The sequence below is a fragment of the Lepidochelys olivacea genome (genome assembly GCF_965140295.1).
Source record: "Lepidochelys olivacea isolate rLepOli2 genome assembly, chromosome: 6".
NCBI classification, from domain to species: domain Eukaryota; kingdom Metazoa; phylum Chordata; order Testudines; family Cheloniidae; genus Lepidochelys; species Lepidochelys olivacea.
The window spans coordinates 26,438,406-26,462,507 of NC_140416.1; the positions used below are offsets into that span (position 1 = coordinate 26,438,406).

Below are 24,102 nucleotides of genomic sequence, written 5' to 3' on the forward strand. Positions count from 1 at the left end.
CCCAGCTCTGTAGCACTTTCCCCCAGGGCTGGGGCTGGCACTGCCTTCCTAGGGAAGCCTGCGCCCCAAAGGGGCAGACCTCGGTAAGTTTAGCTGAGCTTCAGCCTACATTTTCTTTTGCCCCAGCCAGCCCCTATTCCCCCCCGAGCCTGTCCTCTCCTGCCCTGGCATTCAGGTCCCCCAAGTCCCCATGGAGCGTCTCGCGGTCCCATCCCGAGACATCATTTGGACACACCCCATCTCGGGGCTCTTCTGGGAAGCCCGACGGCTCCCCCAGCAATCGCGCTGGGCAGGAGACGCTGCTAGCCCGAGCGTGGGGAAACCCCGCGCGGGGGCCGCTCCCCCGGGACCCGGGCGCCGAGAGGCAGGAGGACCGCGCGGAGAGCCCCGTACGCCACCCGCTCCCTTCCCGCGCCCAGGCTCGGGGCTCTCACCTTCCTCTCGCTCTGGGCGCCAGGGGCAGGACCCAGCGCAGAGACCTCTCGGGCAGGGGCCGTGCCGGGCAGGGCTCCGCAGCCGCTCCTGACAGCGCGACCAGAATCCGCCGCCGCCGCCGCCGCTTCGCCGGCACCCGCAGCAGCAGCAGCTCTCCGCCAGACCCCGCTCCGGTTCCTATAGCAATAGGACCCGCCTGCGGGGCAGCGCCGATTGGCGGCGCCTGACCCGCTTCTGGTCATCGCGTAGGGTTCTGATTGGGCGGCCGCGGGGCCGCGGGTTAGGCTGCGCGGCAGGGAAAGCAGGTTTCAAGCAGGGTTGAGGCGAGAAGGTACGTGGCGGCGCCGGCAGAGGGGGCGGGGCTGGTTCACCTCTCGGCTGGGCCGGGGCAGGTCTCCCCGCACGGGCTGAGCCGCGCCCCGCCCCGCCCCGCGGCCGAGCGCCCCGCCCCGCCCCTGTGGGCGGAGCCTGGCCCCGGCGTGCACGTGCTTCCCCCTGTCCTGGGACCCGGGGGTTGCTGGTCCTAGCGGCTGGGAGCCGGCGGGGAGTGAGGCGGTGGCTGCTGGGCCCGTGGACTGGGAGCCCGGGGGCGGGGCGCGGCTGGCTGGCTGGCTGGCTGGCTGGCTGGCTGCAGAGGCTGGGAGCCGCGGGTAGGGTTGAGGGGGTTGCAACTTGCGGCTGGTCCCAGCGGCTCATCCAGCGTGAGAACCTCTTGCCTGAACTGACCCAGCAAAGGCATCCCTGAAACAGCTGCCTCCTCAGACATGGTTTATTTGTGATGGGGGAGAGGAGGGTGATCCCAGCAAGAGGGATAATGGTTTCTAATGATAATAACAACTTGGTGTTTATGTCGCGCTTTCTGTCCTGTATGATCCCTGGCTTATTCACAAAGCATGGACCCCCTTCTACAGAGACACGGGCCAGGTCTACACTGCAAACTTGCATCGGTGTAACTGCGTCGCTCAGGGGTGTGGAAAAGGCCACAGCCCTGAGCGATGCAGTTAGGCCAACCTAACTCCTGGTGTAGACAGCGCTATGTTGACCGGAGGGCTTCTTCTGTTGATGTAGCTATTGCCTCTAGTGGAGGGCTTCTCCTGTCCTGTAGTAGAGTCTTCATTGAAGCACTGCAGCTGCCTCTGCCATGGTTTGAGGGTAGACCTGCCCTGAGTCTTTAGAGCAATCATTATTCACAGGGATGGTCTCAAGGAAGCTGAGCATGCTCACTCAGCACCTTGTAAGAGCAGGTTCTAAATGTGCAGTTTTGTTAATTCCAATGTAAAATGAAGACCTTGTCCATGAGGTTCCCCCAAAAGTGACTCATCTAACTTATATAGAAGGCTAGCTGTGGAAAAACATATCTTTCTTCTAAAGTGTTTTGTACTTGGCTGTAAATGTTTAATGACTCCCAATGTAGAGATTGTATTTTTCTCTGGTTTATTGCATTATTTGCTTTACTTTGATCCATGGGTAGGAGACCCTTAGAGACAAGCTTCCGAAGTCAAGAAGAGCTCTGTGTAAGGTTGAAATCTTGTCTCTCACCAACAGAAGTTTGTCCAATAAAAGATATTATCTCATCTACCTTCTTTCTCTAATATCCTGGGACAGACGGCTACACCAACACTGCATACATAAATAAAGCTAGGTATGTATTAATTAATAAAGACATCTGAGACAGAATAAGTTTATAGTAGGATGCATACAATCCAGGTGAGAGATTCAAAGCTGGCTAGAGGATTTCCACACCCAATTACCATTCATTTTAATATGAATTGAGTGTTCAAATCTCCTAGGTGGTTTTGGAAATCTCAGGCTCCATGTTTATCTATGTGAAAGAGAACTAGAAGTATATATTTTGTATAATGAAGTTGACCAATAAATATAAGGCTATTTTTAAAATGTTGTCTAACACAACTCTGAACTGTTGTCAAAGAAAATATTGGTTATCACTGGACTATGACATTTTGTTCACAGTGTTTTTCAATTTTTAAAAATGGTCCTGCCTTCTTTTATTATCAAATTTGAGAAAACATTTTCAGTGTAACTTAGAATTTATTTGTCCAGTAACTTTAACTGAGATGGGAAGATGAATAAAAAAGAAACAGCTCTTATTGAAGGTTGAGACAAACATACTTAACAAATTTAAAAAAAAAACTGAAGTGATCACATTCTTAAAAACATCCATGTTTTCATTTGAAATATTCCCCTGCGTATAATTTTAGTCCCAAAACAGGATTTATACCTTAAAACTATTGTTTACACAAGTAAGAACTTTCAAGTGGAAGACTGTGATATGCCAGTTATGGGAAAATCACTAATGTATTTTATTAACGGTACACTATGATAGAAAATTATCTCAAGTCTACAAAGTGTTCAGAGGGAAACAAAACTAGATCAAGTATTCACCCTAAGAATTAAAGTTCATTAAACTTCTATTGTGTGTGCTACAAAGACTGTGAACCATCTGTAATTCTAAAATCTAAACAGCAAGTCCACAATGACTAGTTTACAAGGCTAAGTGAAGATGCGGAGGGCTCTGGGTTACTACAGAACATTCTTTCCCAGGTATTCTGGTCTAACTGATTGCATAGCTGGGGGTCAGAAAAGATTTTTTCACCAGGTTAGATTTTCAGAGATCTGAGGAGGTGGGGTGGTTTACCTTCCTGTGCACCATGGGGGCACAGGCCAGTGACTGGTTTAAATTAGAGTAAATGGTGGATTTTCTGAACTTGAAATCAAGATTTGAGGACTTGGCAACTCAACCAAGTTATGGTCCTACTACAGGAGTATGCACCGTACGTCTCCTGGGTGCTGGCACACGTGGGCCTGCATTGCTACACAGCAGCAGCTCATTGCCTTGGGGCAGCAGAAAGTGCAGTATGACTGGCAGCTTTCCTCATCATCTGCTTAAGGTGAGCTATTACCAGCGGCCCACCTTGATTATCACTACAAAAAGTCCCCCCCCGCCCCCCTGCTCTCCTACTGGTAATAGCTCACCTTAAGTGATCACTCTTGTTACAGTGTGTATGGTAACACCCATTGTTTCATATTCTCTGTGTATATAAGTCTCCCCACTGTATTTTCCACTGAATGCATCCGATGAAGTGAGTTGTAGCTCACGAAAGCTTATGCTCAAATAAATTTGTTAGTCTCTAAGGTGCCACAAGTCCTCCTTTTCTTTTTGTGAATACAGACTAACAGGGCTGCTACTCTGAAACTAATTAAGAGGTCTCTTAGTTTTTGGTACTGTTTCTCTCCCTCTCTGTGTGAAACTTGCAAGCTGCTAATTGTGTTAGTACATCCTAAGACAGAGTCTGTTCTGAAAGCAATACTTTGTAACAATAGAAACAGCTCAGAGAGCCCCCCCGCCCGTTTGTTGTATTTATCTCGCTTTGTTAACAATTATAATTAAAATAGAGATAGAGGATGTATGCGGGTGGATGCTTGGTGTGGATCTGAATGATCAGGGAGGTGCCAGCCTAAGAATCCAGTGCCCATCGGCCAAAGAAGGCATCAAGTGGAAACAACCAGAGGACCCCCCGGAGGGCAGACTGGAATCCACCCAACAGCCTCAAGGATGGGAGAACCGAAGAACAACACGGAGCCGTCAGGAATGTGCCATCTGCTGATTGATTCAGCAACAGCATGATGAAGCAATTCCCATAGACTGGCACAGGAATAAATTCCTATAAAAATGGACTCTAGAAACTGAGAACTTTGGGGTCTGATTCTGCAAACCACCTTCCAGGAGTGTCAGATGTGCATCTGGCAAGGCTCTGCTCCCTCCTCGCGTCCAGGCCACCTGGCCAGGGGCTTGGCATGAGCAACTCTAAGGCTGGTAACTATGATAACAGCCTTGCAGAACCTGTGTGTGTGTATGAATGAATGTGTGAATAAATATGAAGTTGAATGGAATGTTATAGCCATAACTAACTGCTTACTATGATTCTTTTTGTATTCACAATAAATGTGGCATTTTGCCTTTTCCCCTTTAATAAGATCCTGCTGGTTTTTATTTTATTGGTATAACATTTTGGTGGAGAATTGCGAAAGGGGGAATATTGGTAAAAATCCTCAGTTATTGTAAATATTGGTGTGCACACCACCAGCTCTATTGAGTTCAGCATTTCCATTTGGTTAACCAGCCTTCTGGCCTCCAGGAGGCAGAGGTAAAATATACGGAGCTGATATTACTAAGCTACGATTACAGAATCCAAGTTCTATTATTCACTGAAGTATCAGGGGCAACAAGAAGGCCAAAGGGCCAGGCAGCGCTGCTTGCTGGAACAAGGAGTAGCAGGATCAGAGAATCTAGGCTGTGTCACTCGCTGACCTATGCCAGATGTGATGAGGAAATCTGATAAGCTATGATTTCAGAATCTAGGCTGTGTCACTCGCTGAATAATACCAGGAGTGACAAAGAGATTGAAATACCTGTGTTAAGATGTTTAAAAGAAAACAGGGCAAGCCAGTACCAGAGGGAGGAATGGAATCAGAAGGACAACCTCACCTTTTGTTAAAAAAAGTACACCTTTTAAACAAATCCGTCAAAAATTTGGGCACAGTCCTTGGACTAAACAAGCCCTAGCTGATGTCTGCGCTATTTCAGACCTAGAGGATTGATTTGCTCAGTATATCCTCATATACAAACCTTCTAGTGCTGCCAAAAGAGATGCAGCAGCAATTTGGTTGTTGTGGGAGGCATGTAAGGATTCTTACCTCCGCTTGTCTTCATGTAAAGAGGAAAAGGCATCTTTACAGGAAAAGCTAAACCAAACAGAAAAGGGAGCAGACAATTGGAAGGTGCTGGCTACAAATACCCAGAGTCAGCTGGAAATAGTGAAAGAAGCACTCCAGGAATGCAGAGAGAGAGAAAGATTCCTGGCAGACCAAGCTAAAGCCTCTGAGAAAATTGAAAGAGAGAATCATGTGCTTGAAGGTACGGTAAAGAAATTAACCTTGAAGCAGGGCAGAGCACCTGCAAATCATAGTTGTTGTGCATCACTAATTAAGAGTCTGAGACAAAAATTGGGCTTTGCCACTAAACAGGTAGCAGCCATTACAGCTGGTGAAGGGGGAGAAGGTCCTATGTACAGCACCCCCAGGCATAAATACGAAGAGAAAAGAGAGTGAAAAGTTAACTCTGCAGAGGCTGGAGAGAATTAAGCAGTTAAACTTTGTGAAAATGTTAAAAAGGAAAAGTGTTAGAGAAAGAGCATTCTTGGTTTCTTTGCAGCCATTCTGAAGTAAAAATGGGCCCTTTTCCAAAGGAATGTGTGTAAATAAGCCAGACAAAAATAAACTATCTGATTAAAATCATTTGACTGGACAATTTAGTCAAAATTGCAAAAAGAACATAAGGGGGTTCTATTGGAGCTTAACTGCCTCAAATGTATAAAGGGAATGTAAGATGTAAAAACAGAGCAGTGTGGAAGGGATGTTAAGGGAAAGAAAATGTGTATGTATCTATCTGTGTGTGTGTAAATATGTAAAGTTCTAAGGACCAATTGGTTTTGTTTTTGTTTTAAATAATGCCACTAAAAATCCATTTGACTCTTTAATTCAAAGTTGCAAAACTGACAGACCTTTTTGCTAAACAAAGGTGATTAGTGTTGTTTGGCTTTGGGATTTGGCATTTCATCCTTAAGAGGTAACTCAATGCTTTACAAAATTTAAAATGTTTTTAAGTAGTGGCTGCGGCAGGGCTGTCAAAATCAGGAGAATAGGAAAAAATTCTAGATTCTTTTTGTTTGGTTTGTTTGTTTTTGTAACAAAATAGCAGATGAGAGCTGTAGTTAAAAAACCATAAGAAATGAAAAAAGACAGTGCCCCTCTGAAGCAACAGCAGGGGTCAGGTGCACAAAACAAAAAGAAACAATGTTAGAAACACTGAGTCTTAAAATGGCTTTGATGAATCAGACTGTCACTTTGATAAAGGTACATGAAAATTCTGTAAGCACAAAAGAAATAGTTGCACCTTATGTAAAAATTGATATGGATAATGTTACAGAAGTTAAACTATGGAAGGAATGTGCATTTGCCCCAGAACATGTGCAGGGTATATTGTCGAAGGGGCAAAAGAAATGCAAACATACCATGCTACCTAATTAAAATGGGGACTCCAAAGGGAGCCACAATAGGTTGGGTTTTCTTTTTCAGATTGCTGTGTGTTTTGGAAGCAGAAGTTAAAAGTTGAAAGTAATCAAAACTCTGGTGAAAGTTGATTGTGTCCCTTTTAAGATAGGTTTCAGAGTAGCAGCCATGTTAGTCTGTATTCGCAAAAAGGAAAGGAGGACTCGTGGCACCTTAGAGACTAACCAATTTATTTGAGCATCAGCTTTCGTGAGCTTACAGCTCACTTCATCACGAAAGCTTATGCGCAAATAAATTGGTTAGTCTCTAAGGTGCCACAAGTACTCCTTTTCCTTTTAAGATAAAATCTCTGAGCTGCTGATGGCTTTAAATCCAAAAGCAAGCAGGAAGCGGCTGTGAATATGCAAATTACCTAACTGCTAAAGGAAGGAAAGAACTTTCCACAGTATGCATCCGATGAAGTGAGCTGTAGCTCACGAAAGCTTATGCTCAAATAAATTGGTTAGTCTCTAAGGTGCCACAAGTACTCCTTTTCTTTTAGCAGCACAAAGGAGCTGCAGATAAAGGACATACCTGGTCAGCAAACAAATTGTCTAAATAAAAGGCATGGGATAACAAGATAACTTTAATAACTCTAATGATAATACGTACCCATGTAACAATCATAGTGTGTATGATTTTTGGAAAAATCCTTTTAGGTCATATGGTAATGATGCTTCTCAGCTATTACCTGTAAATAAACTTAAAGCTTAACAGAGCAGGAAAAACATTATAAACTTGGTCTGCTGTATAAGACGGGGAACTGAGGTACCCCACCTCATGGATTTAATGACTAAACAGTGGGATAATTTCCCCATAACCCTTAAAAGATAGAAGCCATTGAAACCTGGCCTGCCTATAGAACAAACACAGGAAAATATGGGGGTAATTCCTCTGTTTTGCCTGCAATCAGCAAGGCTATTTGTAAAAGAAATATTTTAAGCAATAATCTGCCACCCCAAAAGGGGTAGAAACATGTTCTTTTTGCCTTTCAGAAATTCCGGAAAAGCTGATGCGAGCTGAAGAGCAACCCAATACTATGAATCTACTGTCACAATAGAAATTGTGTTTTGTGTTCTGTGTTTTGTCTTGTTGCTAGCACTGTTGTGTGTTCAAAAAAAAAAAAATACTGCAGACCTGCAGGTAATTAAGAATAAATTAAGCTCTCTGTCCCAGCTACAGGACAGCCTAATACAAAAACAAAGAAAGAGATCATTGTTTGACACTTATCAATATGAATGGATGCAATACGTTTTCAGTATTGTAAAACCAGACTTGTTAAGGGGAGAAATTGTTGTCAAAATTGCACACCAACAGTCCCTGGAGGCAAAGGTATGAAAGGTTAAACACCCTGAACTGGGCTACAACTTGCAGGAGTCTTCATGGCTTGAAAACTGACAAATGCTGCAGTGTTGCTATTGAAGCAGTTACCTCATCCAACATTTGAGAAGCACTTTTCTGAATGGTAGATGTATCAAGACACAGCAGGGGGAAGGGACTTTCCTTGACGAAGTGGTGTTTTGTGTTCCAGGGTTTTACAGTAGCTGGGGAGAATTTTTACAGGGTTTACATATATCAATGTGCTCTTTATATTCATCAGAGTGCTGTTACATCTATTATAAAGTTCCCCACAGGTGTAAACAGTGAGTTCCTGCCACTGCATCTTCTCTCCCAACCCAATAATTGACTCCATGATAAATGCAGTGGCAAATACAGTATTTTCCGCACTGATTACAGTTAGCATCATTTTTACTCAGGGTAAGAGTGGGGAGAAAAATCTGCATGTGGGAGCAGTCCTCTGTTTAGCCATAGAATAGTCATATGCCCTCCAGAATGTTCAAACTGCTGCTAAAATAATTTGCCTCTCCCACATCCCTGCCTATGGCAGAGAGCAGCAGCAGTGAAATTCATGTTACCCTGACAGTATGCCTCAGTCCTGAGATAGAGAAACCACCTCTTGAAGAGAGTAGAGTTCATTCTCCATACTTGTATAATTCTGGGTTCTCTGCTATAATGGACAGCACAAGGACCCATTGGTGTCCTTGGGATGCTGGTTTTGTGTGGTGTGCACAATAGTTTGCTAGGAACTGAACTGAGACTGACAAACTGGTGGCCTATGGAAAATAAAACAGCCACCGGGTAACAGACTCATCACTACAAACATGGATTGGAAATGACATACTGAATGTAAAAGTGAAAAGCCCCTCTGTAATTCCTTGATCAGTCCAGTCCTGCAGAGAGAGAGTGTTGACAGTTTGTGATGGTGTTGATTGTTGAACTAATGCAAACATGATTAATTATTGGGAGGGAGACAGTAAAATATGTTTCTTCACAGGTTCACATCTCATTGTGTAGGAGGTGACTTCAGTGGAGTTACACCAATTTACTCCATCTGAGGATGTGTCCTATTTATTCTCTCTCTCTCTGTTTCTCTTCACTATAAAACTTCTGCCTCGTATCTTCCCCGGTCCTTTCATGTTACACTTTTGAATACACAATGCACATAGCCTCACATGTTCAACACCAGCAACCTTTTTACATATATGAGCAGTCTTAAATTATATATCCAAATGAGTCAATAGCATCACCACTTGACCAGATGTGATAATCTTCTGGCCTTTAGGAGAGTTTTGTCCAGTTGATTCACTTCTTGGATTATCAAATCCCATAGGGGATATAGTCTCCTGTTGCACAGGTGTAGCGCTGTTCTCAGCAAGATTGTCCCTTTTCACTGAAACTCTGGCATGAGTACCATTGCTACAAAGGTCATACACAACAATTTAACTGTGTTTTAACAGGACTGGATCTCCTGGTTTAAACATGGCAAAGCTGCATTCTAATAGTTACAGAAAACTTGAGGCATCTTAGATTTGACGTGTCTCAACTGCACTTTTTTTAAGCAGGACTGGTTTGGAGGAAGATTTACCTCTAAGATCACTATCAGTAGCATTGTTCTTAGCTTGTTGACACACAAGCACCTGAGCTGCTGTTACTCTGGTAAATGAGATGGGGGTCTGATCTGTTAATCCCTAAGCAGCTGATGAGCTCCTGGTGGGTGGTTGCCCTCTCTTAGTTGTAGAACTCTTGTAACAATCTATACTGCTCTCTTTGCCAGTGCATACATTTGTGAACAATTGGGTTTGGAAGTAAAACACTTCAAATCAGACTGCATCCTAAAAGCTTGAAATTCAGAGTTGGCACACTGGCCCATTTTCAGTGACTACTTCTTCCAAAACAAGCAAAAATGCCTTCTAACTTTACTATTACCTGTTGACTTGTGAATGTAGTAAGAAATAGAATTTCTACAAATCTAGAAAAATAATTAATGGCTACCGGCAAGGTACGTCCCTTTTCTTCCCACAGCTCCAATGATGTCTGTTTTTTTAAGGCCTGGTGGATAATGCTGAGAGACTATTCACGTTTTGTCACTCTGGTCCTTCTGCAGGACTTGCAGGACTCCACCCTACATTTTCAGGCCTTCCCTATCCTGGAACACCACCCTGATGTTCAAACATTCTTCCAACATTGAGGCCCTGATGTATAAGGCTTGCAGTATGAATGGCATAGGTAATCAGGCTTTCTGCTTACAGGGAGCTCAGTTTTAAGCAGTTTAGGAAAAGCTTGGTCCTTTGAGGATAGATTAGGTATAAACTTGCTGCAAAATGTCATCATATGGAAGAAATGCATCTGTTCTATTTTCTGCACAGTGGTACATCAATCATACCTCACTCTTTCTAGATCTTTTCACCCTCTTTATCAATCACGTCCTAAAATCAATAGCTAAATTGATTGTACTATTAATTTTTCTTTATTTAAATTTTAATTCAGCAGCCTCAGTTGGCATTGGAACTTTTTAACCCTACATGATATTGTCCTCTGACTTCCCAGAAATTCAGATCTGAAGAAGAGTTCTGTCTTAGATTGAAAGCTTGTCTCTTTCACCAACAGAAGTTGGTCCAATAAAAGATAGTACCTCACCGACCTTGTCTGTCAAAAACTCAGATGTTATCTATACAAACTTCCAGAATCTGCAAGCCTTGGATGATCAGTTTATTTTCCTTTGGAAGATTTATGGGATACGTGTGATGCCAAAAAGGAGACAACAATAGCAATATCTTCCAAATGACATTGTTATCTTGGCTCTGTCAGCGTGGAACAAAAGTTGTCACAATCCAATAGGTGCATCTAGTTAAAACAATAGTGTTATACTAGTTAACCTGGAGATTATAGGAGATTACCTGGAGGATAGGACTATATTTCAAAATGATCTGGACAGACTGGAGAAATGGTCTGAAGTAAATTGGATGAAATTCAATAAGGACAAATGCAAAGTACTCCACTTAAGAAGGAACAATCATTTGCACACATACAAAATGGGAAATGACTGCCTAGGAAGAAGTACTGTGGAAAGGGATCTGGGGGGTGGGTCATAGTGGACCACAAGCTAAATATGAGTCAACAGTGTAACACTATTGCAAAAAAGCCAAACATCATTCTGGGATGTATTAGCAGGAGTGTTGTAAGCAAGACACGAGAAGTAATTCTTCCGCTCTACTCCGCACTGATTCGGCCTCAGCTGGCTTATTGTGTCCAGTTCTGGGCATTACATTTCAGGAAAGATGTGGACAAATTGGAGAAAGTCCAGAGAAGAGCAACAAAAATGATTAAAGCTTTAGAAAACATGACCTCTGAGGGAAGATTGAAAAAATTGGGTTTGTTTAGTCTGGAAAAGAGAAGACTGAAAGGGGACATTAACACAGTTTTCAAGTATGTAAAAGGTTGTTACAAGAGGGAGGGAGAAAAATTGTTCTTCTTAACCTCTGAGGATAGGACAAGAAGCAATGGGCTTAAATTTCAGCAAGGGAGGTTTAGATTGGACATCAGGAAAAACTTCCTAACTGTCAGGGTGGTTAAGCACTGGAATAAATTGCCTAGGGAGGTTGTGGAATCTCCAATATTGGAGGTTTTTTAAGAGCAGGTTAGACAAACACCTGTCAGGAATGGTCTAGATAATACTAACTCCTGCCATGCGTGCAGGGGACTGGACTGGATTATGACGTGAATCAATTGCTTTTCTTCTAACACTAGACAAAAGACTTTATTAGAAAAAGGAAAACTATGTTATCCTTACTATTATTATTATTATTTGTATTATGGTAGCAACTAGAAGCCCAAGTCATAGAGTCGGACCCCTTTGCACAAGATGTTGTACAACTACCGAACAAAAAGACTCCCTGTCCCAGGAGCAGTCTAAAGCTACTTTGTCTCTTTCTCTGCTTCAGTAAAGCATCTGCCTATAACCTTCCCCAGCACCTTCTTGGCTGACTTCCTGCTACAGATCTAAAGACATGGTATACACGTTCTCACAAGGATTCACTCATTTAAAATTACAAAAGATTTTTGGTATTGCTAGGTGCTGTAATTTTAAGAAAACAACATTAAAAAGCTAAGATATACTGTTAATTTAAAATTTAGAAAAAGTTGAAGGGAGAAAGGGGGATTAAAGTTATTGCTCTAATTTGGGGGTAAAGATTTCATATTTTTAAAAAAATTCCAGATAAGTTAAATTTCACATAAAGAGATTACTAATGGAAAACAAATGAGCAAATCTGAGTTTAATTTGAGTTCTTTTTTGTTTGACTCATTTTCTCAGGGAGATACATGCAGAATTAGACACAACATATTTTCTCTTTAAGAGTTACAAGAGTCTGAATTTATTAGCTGCTGAACTATATAGGAAGGTAGGAATTTAGGCTCCAATTCAGCAAAGCAGTTAAGCTCATGTTTAGATCCATCCCTACTTATCAAAACACTTAAATGCATACGTAATTCTGAGCATGTGCTTAAATTCCTTTAAGAATGTGCCTATCGTCAAAGCATGTACTTAAATGCCTTGTTGAACAGGTATGGATTGCTGAATCAGGGTTTTATATCTTTAGCTTAGTAGTAAGAATTAGAAAGAGAAGTTTTACATGGTAATTACAGTATTTACATTGGATTTATTTAAAAATACATAGATAATCAGTGTTTATTTTGATTCTGAGAAGGATTATTATTACAGATATATTATACCATATATGTACATGGTGCTTTACATACATAAAAAAAACATGTTCCTGACTCTAAAGACCTTACAGTATAAATAAGGGACGATCTAGGATGGGTTCAGGAGGAGGTAGGGTGGAGATTATTAATGAAAGGATGGCTTGTTTGAAGAGAAAGGTTTTAAGGAGGTATTTGCATGGGCAAGAGAGTGATTGTTCCAGGCACGCGAGAGGCAGTATGACAGACATCAAAGAATAGGAGCGGGAAAAGCAGACAAAGAGAGCAGTAGAGTGAGGGGATTAGGAAGAGGATAAAGTACAGGAGTGAGATTAGGAAGAATGAGAACAGAGATATAGACTGGGACAAGTTTATGTAGGGCCTTGTTTGTGCGGATGAAGAGCTTGAAGTGATGTGGTAAGAGACAGGAACTCAATGGAGGAATTCAGACCCGGGTAATGTGGTCAGAGAGGGAAGAAGTAAACATTAGCAGCATTTTTTCAGTCTCTTGATGTTCATTCATGGAAACATTATCCTATAAAAAACATTATCCTATATTTGGGGTGAAAGGATGTGCTGTGTTGGTAAATTTCATAGTAATCCCACCCTAAACTACAGGAATAAGAGAACCATAAATGTCTAACTAAAAGAAAATGTAACACTTCAGTTTTTCTTTTATTTGCTCTCTGAATTATTTTTATTACATTTTTTTTCAGATCACCGGGAGTTCAGAAAATGCCACTGTCATTATCAGTGGGGCCAATTCAGATATTTCTTGGGAGGGCAAATTCCAGTCCCTGCCCCTGATATCCCTGCCCTTCCAGTCCTCACTTGTCCCCCACCTCACCCCTCCCTCCTTCCACAGGAAATCCAGATTTCCCTCAGCCAGGGAGTCTCTGCTCTCTCTTGCCCATACAGTGCGTGAGCTGGTACTGCCAGGAGTCAAATTCTCAGTTGACAACTCCCCCGCCATCTGTCACACAGGAACAAACATCCCTTGTGCCAGGTCAAAAACCACTCAATGAAATTTGACTTGGACACCCATGTGGATGGAGGCGTGGCTGGGTCAGATTTCAGTGGCATTGCAATCAGGCAGCCAGAGTGATTCTCCAGAGCACTCTGGCAGCACCAGTACTGATTTAGTACAAGAGCAGTGCTTAAAAAGTGGTTGGGCCGTGGCCCCCATGACTCCACAGCCTATGGAACTTTGAACAAGTGCAAAAAACTTTGGACGGGAGGGGGACACCATGGGGAAGTGTGCTAACTGATTATAAAGGAATTAGATGGTACCTGAACGTCAGGCTAGGTACACATCGCCATCAAATATGTCAAGAACTATAGACTTAAATAAAAACAAAAGCAGACCTTTAGATTGTAAACTTTAGAGCTGAAAATGTATCTTCTTTGTGTCCTGTAAGGCACATACAACATTTTTATATGCTGGATAAGTAATGGAAATATTTTACTATGTTTTCTCTGTTTTTGTTAAACCTACATATTTTTTATGATTGAATTATTTCTTTAAGGCTTCACACACTGCATAAACAACCACAAATGGCCAAGTCCTGTGAGGAAGTTGGGTTCACTCAATTATAAACCTCATTTCTCGGCTGCACAACTATGATCACTCATCGTGTGTAGAAAATGAAGACTGTCCTGTGGAGACTTGAGCTGGGTTGTGGGCATGGGGAAACAGTGGGATTGTGAGCTCTCTGCAGCAGGGACTGTGTGAGCCTGAATCTGTCACTGTCCTTCACCTTGTGTCACTATTTGCACCAGTGCATAAAATGTTACCATTCTGATTTGGTAACACTTTTCACCCACATTGCACTCCCTCTGCTGTGGTATAAATGACTACGCAAGATGCAAGGCAATGATGATTCAGGCTTTCTTTTTTGTTGTTTATAAAATGGCTACGTTCTTTTTAGAGTCCTTAGGTGCTATTGTAACAGAAATAATAATAAAGACCTCTGGCAGATTTTAGGATTAATTTTAAAGAATCAGTTAAAATCCCGGATGTGGCTGGTTGAGGTGGGGAGAGAGAGTGTGTTTGACAGGAGAACAAGACAGGGGGTTGAAATTGATAACCAAAAAGTGTGGTCTTTTATTTTTGTACCCCGTGGAAATGATCCTAGGACAACTGAATCCTTCTTGTATAGCTTCAGCTCATTGACAGTGCTCAGGAAAGTTGTATCAATTTTAGGACCAATTCATCCAAGGAAAAGCCTGCATTTCAAACCCAGAAGCCCCTTACAGAGCTTTTCCAGACACACTACAGTACACAAGTGCCTTGTTTTGTCCAATGCATTATCCAGTATGTTTGTGGGAAATATTTACACTTTCAAAGTGATATTGAAAATCACTAATAAATTGGCAGTTCAGATTTGCTTTCAATGTATGTGCTCACCAAGAAGAATGGTAAGAGGTTGGAAGATCTGTTCATGTGGTTTTGCATAACCAAGGACGGAGGAAACAGCATTTGGCAAAAACACATTGTGTCCTTTGCTGGAAATGTTATTACTTTGTTCCTGAAAAATAGGCTTAGTATCCTAACTGTACAGCAGTGTTTACTTATGTCATTTGAGCTGGATAAGGATGGGGAAACCTTGTTGCAGGGTCCAGGGCTCTGCTCCTTCCTGCATTTTTTAGGTTAATATCCAATAGGAACCATCTTCTCCACATCAAAGGCAAAACATGTTCTCTTCAGAAGTGTTTTTATGAGCCACAGGGATAAATAATCGCTGGCAAGAAGTGACTCCATCAGAGGCAGAGAAATCATTCCAACCTTTTCTCCATTTCTGTGGCAGAATTTTAATCAGGGGTCCCTATAGGTTCCCTCTAGTACATCACTGCATGTTTCACATTGACCTACGTAAAAGCCTATCATACACAAATGTCTAGGGATTTGTTTCACTTTGTTTCAACTACTACTCCTGATATATCTATATCTATCTATATCTATATCTATATAGATATAGATATAAATCACTGAGTCTTACTCTCTGTCAATAAATGTCTGACATTGATTTGTGTACGTTTCCCCCCTCCCCCAAACAAGTTCATAGGAATCAAAATTGTATTCTCACTGTGCACAAAGGAAAAAAAAAATAGAAGGAGCATTTCTCTGTTGTTTGCTTGCTTGTGCCAAGCTGGGTGGCTAGGAAATGGAAATATGCACTTCCACCAATTGCAGAAGAATGGAAATAAGTCATAACCCAACATTATGTAAATGATCCTATAAATCCAGGTTTGGGGAAACCGATATATTTATATGACATGCTTTGAACAGCACAAGCTTTGTTCCAAAATACTGAAAATCTATATAGAGATTTACTTTAGCATCTGATTGCTAATTCTGGCATGCATACGTGATTTGTACAGAAGTTATGCTGCTGACATCAGTTTTAATTGAGAGGCCAAAAAGAGCTGAAGGGCACTGAGAAACTTTCATAGAAACAAAATAAAGATTATGGACCACGCTTCTGCAACTGAAGACAATAGGATCATTGTAGGAGTATGTTTTGCTGGCACAGGCACTAAATAAATGTAAGTAATATTAAAAAGTCAGTTCTTAAAAAAGGCCAACATTATCTAAGCACAGCAATGACAGTACATACTTTGTACTTATAGATGCTGTAGGTCCAAAGTGCTTTGCAACATTAATTAATTAAGTTTCACCACATCCCTGTGCAGTAAGTACATTTGCTTCACAAACTGGTAAACTGAGGAATAAAGAGGCTAGTGACATGCTCCAGGGTACAGAGGAAGTATTAAAGTGAGGTAGCTAGCTATATGCATTACTTGCAATTTTATTTATGAACACTAGATGTAGTTGCCGTAAAGATGATATGCAATTGTGAATGGGACTAGAGGAAATTTACAGGATCATGAAAGGGAGAAGTGTCCAGGAGACAATATATCTTTTAAGACAAAATAGGACAGCTAAAATTCTTGATAACTGCAATCACATCCTCTTTGGCCTAACATCCACATTACTACCAACCCCTCAAAAAAAAATTCAGGTAAACCATAGCATCTTTCATCAAAAGATCTCAAAGCACTTTACAAACATCCCTTAGGCTTCACAACACATCATGGAGATAGGAATTATACCCATTTTACAGACTGGTTAACTGAGTCATAGACAAGTTGATTTGTGCAACCAATTTGACTTCAGTGGGAGTCTTGCCTACGTTATGACTGCAGGATTAGGCTCCCCCAGCAAGCCTGGTGTAGCAGCAGAGTTGCTACTTCAGTCTAAGAGCTGAAGTAGGCTCTATGAGCCTAGAAATGGGAGGACTGCAAGACCTGGGTATCAGTGAATCTTTTGCCCATGACCTTCCCCAAAACCTACTGTGCAGAATCATGCAGAGCTCTGCATTATGGGTGTGCACAAACCCTCTAAAGCCTTCCAAAATAATGCCCTTCTGGACCCAACCAGTGAAATTACATGGGAACGGCAAAGTGCAGACACTGGGATCTGTGGGGGGCCGTGCCTGCAGATGGTCAATGTCAGCAAAATGTCTCATGGCCCACAATCAGATCACCCTGATAGGCCGCATGTTGCCCACCACTGGTGTATAGGGTCTTCTGTACCTACAGAGGTGGGGATAAATATTGTTATATAGCTGCATATATTCCTTTTAATTCTCTGAAGTTTCAGAGAACTTTCCCAGTAGAAATTATCCCATAGTTGATGTCCACTCTTTTTAGTAGATCAAATATAACCATAACGCCTGGTCTTCCAGGCATGAGGCAAAACTCCCTTTGGAGTAAGGACTGAAGGACTGGGATCATAGTACTAAATCTTTATGAGGGAACTGCTGTCACATGTACATCAGAATATTCTGACTTCTGCAACAGTAAGTTTGGTAAAACCACATCTCTGAAGATTCTGTTACTTACTCATTTGAGGTGTTGCAAACTCAATCATCAAATCTGCATCAGATTTTTGCAAAACCTCAGATGTGAGAACAGTCCAAAGAGCTCATCCCTATGCTTATAATGATCAAAGTAGCTCATACAGTTTAAGGATGGGTTCTTAAAATGGTTTCACAAATAGCTTTACCTCAATTGGCATATCTGCCTGCCTTTTGTCATTAGGTAAGGAGTGCCTTTGTAATGGTGTTGTTAGTCTTCCTCTCCGAGTCTTCTCCAGTCAGCGTATATCACATTCCCCTCTGTGCATATTCAGTTCTGAGCAAAATGTAGCATTTTGGGAATTGGTCCTGCTTTGAGCAGGGGGTTGGACTAGATGACCTTCTGGGGTCCCTTCCAACCCTGATATTCTGTGATTCTATGATTCTATGATTTGTTTTTTACTACTGAATGAATGTTTACTCACGAGTAACAGTATTTCATAGTGTTAAGAGGCTTTGTGTTGACCCTGAAAAATGAGGCAAGTTAGATGCCCATAATACCAGGTGATGAAATAATTGAATGCTTATATAAGAAATGCTTTGTTCAAGAAACCCAACAGTGGATTAATGGCCTTGTAGTCATTATGCTCAAGAAGTGTACTTAATTTTCAAACTGGCTTGACATTTGAAAAGGGATTCAAAGATCAAGAGGATGTCTTAAGTCATTCAGGGACAGTAATCGTGAAGAGGGTAAACAGGAGTTGCTGTATCTAGGGAAAGTGAACATGGGAGCAGATTGTGAACTATGACATTTGGATTCTATTGCTGATTCTGTCACCTTGGACACATCGCATATGGCCTGATTCTTCAGAGGTGTGCATGTGCTCCATAGCTCTGAAGTCAGGCCATTAACCTCTCTGAGCCACAGTTTACCCTGTCTATACTGAAAATATTATTGCTTACTTTACAGTTGTGCTGTAAGGCTTTACTAATTAATGTTTGTAAAGTCCTTTGAAATCATCAGTTGGGAAGCACAGTGTGACACCCTGGCACCCCAATATTCACCACTGTCATGGAATTAGGATATGTTTTGTACAAAGTATGCATTGTGAGGTATCATTCTAAAAGGCTTGATCTGCTAGACATTAATATCTCATTGAATTGCATATGTTATTGTCGAAGTGAAGTTATGAAGTTTGGCTATGTATGTGTTACTGAAATAAGTGAGGTTGAAAACACCCACAAGCAGCCTTTCAGGTGCAACAGAAATAAGGCCAAACAATGTTAACTGCTTATTGAGGAAATGCACACAAGCACAAGGATTACCCCAGGAACCGTGTACAATAGAAACCTTTCAGAGGTAGCACTACACAATGGGAACTGTTTGACCCAGGTCACAGCAAAAGAGCTTTCCAGCAAGTGGGAAGAAGATATAAAAGGGGAACAATGACATCATAATGATACCTTACTCTCCTTATAATAACACACCTGGAAACACCTGAGGAATAAAGACTGAGTGGGGGGAAGTGATGGTCCCAGGCTAAGGATGACTAGCCTGTGTATGAAAACCAAGGCAGCCTGTGCCTTAAGAATCTGCCAGGCTGTTTATCACTCAGGGTGAGAATTTGCTAATTCATATCCTGCCTATCTAGTATGTTAAACTCAGTTTTGCAGTTTTTGTTTATTTGCTAGGTAATCTGCTTTGATCTGTTTGCTACCATTTATAATCACTTAAAATCTATCTTTTGTAATTAATAAACTTGTTTTTGTTTTGTGGAAATCATAACTGGGGGGCAAAAAGCTGTTGATCCACATTGAGGAAGGGGGCAAATTTTGTGAGCTTACGCTATACAGTTCCTTGTGCAGCTGAAGACGGTATAATTTTGGGTTTACCCTTCAAAGGGGGCGGGGGTGCACTGGAGTAACTGGGCAGTCCTTTAGCTGAGCCTTCCCATGCAGAGCTGATCTCAGCGTCTGTGTGAAGCTGCAGCTGGATGTGTCCCTACCTGTATGTGTGCTGAAGGGGGCTTGAGAGCCTGTCACAGCAGTACAGTGTGAAAGGGAGCCCAGGCTGGTGGGTCAGGCAGGCTCAGCGGTACCTCAGTTCCAAGTGGCACCCTGCGGGGGAACCCGTCACACACAATATAACTGCAAAGTATTCTCACTGGCCAAGAGAAGTGAAGTTCTATACTCAAATCGATGACATTTCTTTGTTAGTATGGATATCTTTTGAAAACAACATCTGATCAGTTCCAACATTTCAGGGAATGTTCTAGACATTGATGAGCAAAACCCTATTGATTTTGGTGAAAACTGGAAAAGTCTAATTTCCACTAAAATCACCATTTCGTCACTCTGCATACAGGGTTATAATCTTAGGGTTAGAGGGAGGATTAGTGGGCCCTTTTTAACCCACTCCAGAAAACCCCTCCTCAGCTGGGTTCCTTGTCCCTCCCCACTCTGGCCAGGCCCCTTTACCACCCCCCTCCAGCTGGGTCTCTCACCCCCCACTCTGATCTGTCATCCCCTCCCCCCCACAGCCTGAACTTTCAGTTTTCCAATTTTCATCAAAATCAATAGGATTTTGACTGTGGGGTGAGCGGGGCCCAAAGCATGGTAAGGGGCCAGCTGTTAGGGGAAGGGCCTGGCCAGAATAGAGAGCCATGGGGCACACCTGGAGGGACTGGCTGGAGTGTGAGCAAGCTACCCAGCCATAGTAGGGGTGAAGGTCCGCTGGGTGTACAGTTTAGCCTATATAAGCAACAAAGTGGGTGACCCTCTAGTTTTATTATATACCTACATATGTACCTTTATCTAATGCAGCATGTTTTCCCTTGTGATGTAGTGATATACTTGGGGTAAGAGAGAGTCATATTTTTTCCTGATTTAGAACAACTAATCAGAGCACAATATCTTTGTGAGCAAACCAAAAGTACAAAAAACTGGAGGTGCTTTGTCCTCTGGGATATTTTATTTAATAATATCTAAAACCAGTCAGAGAAATCTAAAATTTTGAATAAGCGTGCAAATTTCAGCGACTTTCTATTTGAATCCTGCTCCTACGGTATCTGAAGTCTGAGGGCCATGCCACCACGTTTATAAGTGTTGTCTCCATTGTTGTCAAGCAAAGAACATTTAGTGTCTGTGCTGAACAGAAACCCAGTGATACTGTTGATTATAAACCTAATGGAATGTTAAGAATGTACCCTTACTCCCCCCATTCATTAAGGTATTGGGAATTAACTGCTAGGAAAAGAACACTGTATCCACAGCCAGATGGAGACCAACTTTTTAACTTTTCAGCACATTAAGAAGTCAATGATTTTCCTGTCAGCCAAAGACAAATCCAGAGGACTGAGCCCAGCCTGAGTAGCTAAACTAGGATGTGGACGGATACGTGGGATAGAGATGAGAGATACTCACTGCCAGTTACAAAGCAGCTCCATGACCACCTTGCTGAGGTAATGACAATCGTCCTGCATGGCCCAAAGGTGTCTCAAGCTGGGTATTCAAAATTAGTGGACATGTCTGAAAATGTTGATGTCAATGTTGCCTCATATTCCCCATCTATACAATGGGGATAATAATACCTACACTTGTAAAACTCTTTGAAATCCTTACATTAAGTGGGTTGTATAAGTTGAAAGTATTATTACAGAAAGGAGCTGAGGCAAGCCTTATCCACCTATGCTCAGATATTGTTCAAAACATCTGTGCAATGCACCTGGATTGCTAGCAAGAGAAAATCAGCAGTATTGAACAATGTCCAGGGTCTACAGAACAAAGTGATAAAAGACAAGAACATAAACTGTTCTAAAACCACCAAGGATTATATTACCTGCAGCAGATGCTATTGCTTCTGCATATTTAATTCCATCCAAAACACTTACTTCACAGTCCTCTGTTACAGGGAAATATAGACAATATAATATAAGCACAAGTCCAAATTCAGCTTTGGTGTAACTTCATTTCATTCCATGGATGAAATCTAGGCCCCATTGCAGGCAGTGGCAAAACTCCTATTAACTTCAGTGAAGCCCTATTAGCTCATCTGGCCCTTACTCTTGCAAAGCAGGATTCTTCCTTATAATTACACTTTAGTGTTCTGTCCATGCTATTTTCAAGCGATGGCTCACTATTTCCATGGAAAGATTATTCCACATTAATAGATCTAACTCTGGGAAATGTCTCTTTAACTTCAACCCATTCCACCTAGTTATAATCCTTTTAACTATGCTAAATAGTTCATTTCCCTCCTTCATTCCCTTGCTGTCCTTACCTTGTCCCTTATTTTTAAAACCCCTCATTGTTCATTCCTTTTGCAAATTAAAAAAATAAAAATTGGACTTGTTCTTTATTTTGCTTCATGATATTAAGTTTTGTTGTTTTAAAAAGACAAAAAACAAACAAACCCCTGATTATTTTTTACATTAGTGATTAAGATCATGTCTTCCCTTGAAGACTCTGTGGTGACTGGAGAACTAGTTAAACGATGACAGCAAAAGAGCCAAGAGATTAGAAACTGAGTAACTGAAAAGGGAAGAAAAGGAGTACTTGTGACACCTTAGAGACTAACAAATTTATTTGAGCATAGGCTTTCGTGAGCTACAGCTCACTTCATCGGATGCATGTAGCTCACGAAAGCTTATGCTCAAATAAATTTGTTAGTCTCTAAGGTGCCACAAGTACTCCTGGTCTTTTTGCGGATAAAGACTAACATGGCTGCTACTCTGAAACCTGAAAAGGGAAGGGATTTTTAGTTAGAATGTTCAAAACTCTGTTTTTGTTAACACCTGTTTAACTTTAGTGACTAGCATTTTGTAACAAAAGACTTCTTTGTTGAAGATCAGGTACCCTGCCTCTTCAATTAAAGGTTTGAGTGCTCACAATACACATACTCTGAGACATTCAGGAAATTCTCCAGCAAAAGCATAAAAGACTAGATTTGTTGTTCCTCATATTTCCAACATTTAAGTGTGGTATTCAGAATTTTTTTCCAGTGTAGAAATTACATTCTTAATTAGCGCCTTTAAGCAAGGAATACCTTTGTAAATTTCTAAGATTGTACTCTCAGTAAATAAATAAATAAAGTTTACCGGTCCTCTGGTTAGCATTTTTTTATTAACTATTTGTAACATGAAAGGTATTTGAAAAAGCAAATAAAATGAAAAGCCTTATGATACGGATGATTATAATTCAAACTATACCAATTAACTGGTTGTGGTTAAACAAATGGATAAAACATATTCAATTATTAGTATTTATAAGTAGGTGCCAGTTTAGTAAGCCTTCCAGAAGTAATTTATTTGGGTTAACTATCAAGCTAAATGAGTACAATCTGTTATGAATATCCACTATTTGTCCTATTTCTCCATACTGCACGGTCGTGTTGACTCAAGAATGTTCATCTACTTAGCATATAAGGGTTTACCCACACAAAGTGAGCTGTAGCTCACAAAAGCTTATGCTCAAATAAATTTGTTAGTACTCCTTTTCTTTTTGCGAATACAGACTAACACTGAGTCTTGTAGGAGATCTTGCAGGTGTTTGTCTCTGTCTGAGGGGATGGAGCAAATGCGGTTGTATTGTAGAGCTTGGCTGTAGACAGTGGACCGTGTGGTGTGGTCTGGTGAAAGCTGGAGGCATGTAGGTAGGAATAGTGGTCAGTACATTTCCGGTATAGGGTGGTGTTTATGTGACCATCGTTTATTAGCACCGTAGTGTCCAGGAAGTGGATCTCTTGTGTGGCCTGGTCCAGGCTGAGATTGATGGTGGGATGGAAATCGTTGAAATCGTGGTGGAATTCCTCAAGGGCTTCTTTTCCATGGGTCCAGATGATGAAGATGTCATGGAAAAGAAGCCCTTGAGGAATTCCACCATGATTTCAACAATTGTCTACAGCCAAGCTCTACGATACAACCACATTTGCTCCAACCCCTCTGACAGAGACAAACACCTACAAGATCTCTATCAAGCATTCTTACAACTACAATACCCACCTGCTGAAGTGAAGAAACAGATTGACAGAGCCAGAAGAGTACCCAGAAGTCACCTACTATAGGACAGGCCTAACAAAGAAAATAACAGAACGCCACTAGCCGTCACCTTCAGCCCCCAACTAAAACTTCTCCAACACATTATCAAGGATCTACAAACTATCCTGAAGGATGACCCATCACTCTCACAAATCTTGGGAGACAGGCCAGTCCTTGCCTACAGACAGCCCCCCAACCTGAAGCAAATACTCACCAGGAACTACATACCACACAACAGAAGCACTAACCCAGGAACCTATCCTTGCAACAAAGCCCGTTGCCAACTGTGCCTACACATCTATTCAGGGGACACCATCACAGGGCCTAATAACATCAGCCACACTATCAGAGGCTCGTTCACCTGCACATCCACCAATGTGATATATGCCATCATGTGCTAGCAATGCCCCTCTGCCATGTACATTGGTCAAACTGGACAGTCTCTATGTAAAAGAATAAATGGACACAAATCAGATGTCAAGAATTGTAACATTCATAAACCTGTCAGAGAACACTTCAATCTCTCTGGTCACGCGATTACAGACATGAAAGTTGCGATATTACAACAGAAAAACTTCAAAACCAGACTCCAGTGAGAGACT

General features: G+C 41.7%; 2 protein-coding genes across 2 annotated transcripts in view; one reads left to right on the forward strand and one right to left on the reverse strand.

Annotated features, from left to right (window-relative positions):
* The window catches only part of NUCB2 (nucleobindin 2), a 48,298-nt gene extending 47,673 nt beyond the window's left edge, over window positions 1–625 (reverse strand). The window contains exon 1 of the mRNA XM_084629855.1: window positions 435–625. The gene's annotated coding sequence lies outside the window, so the exon portion shown is untranslated. The remainder of the gene's footprint in view (window positions 1–434) is intronic.
* Window positions 1–24,102, forward strand: part of PIK3C2A (phosphatidylinositol-4-phosphate 3-kinase catalytic subunit type 2 alpha) — a 173,260-nt gene that overhangs the window by 54,782 nt on the left and 94,376 nt on the right. The gene's annotated exons all lie outside the window — the stretch shown is intronic.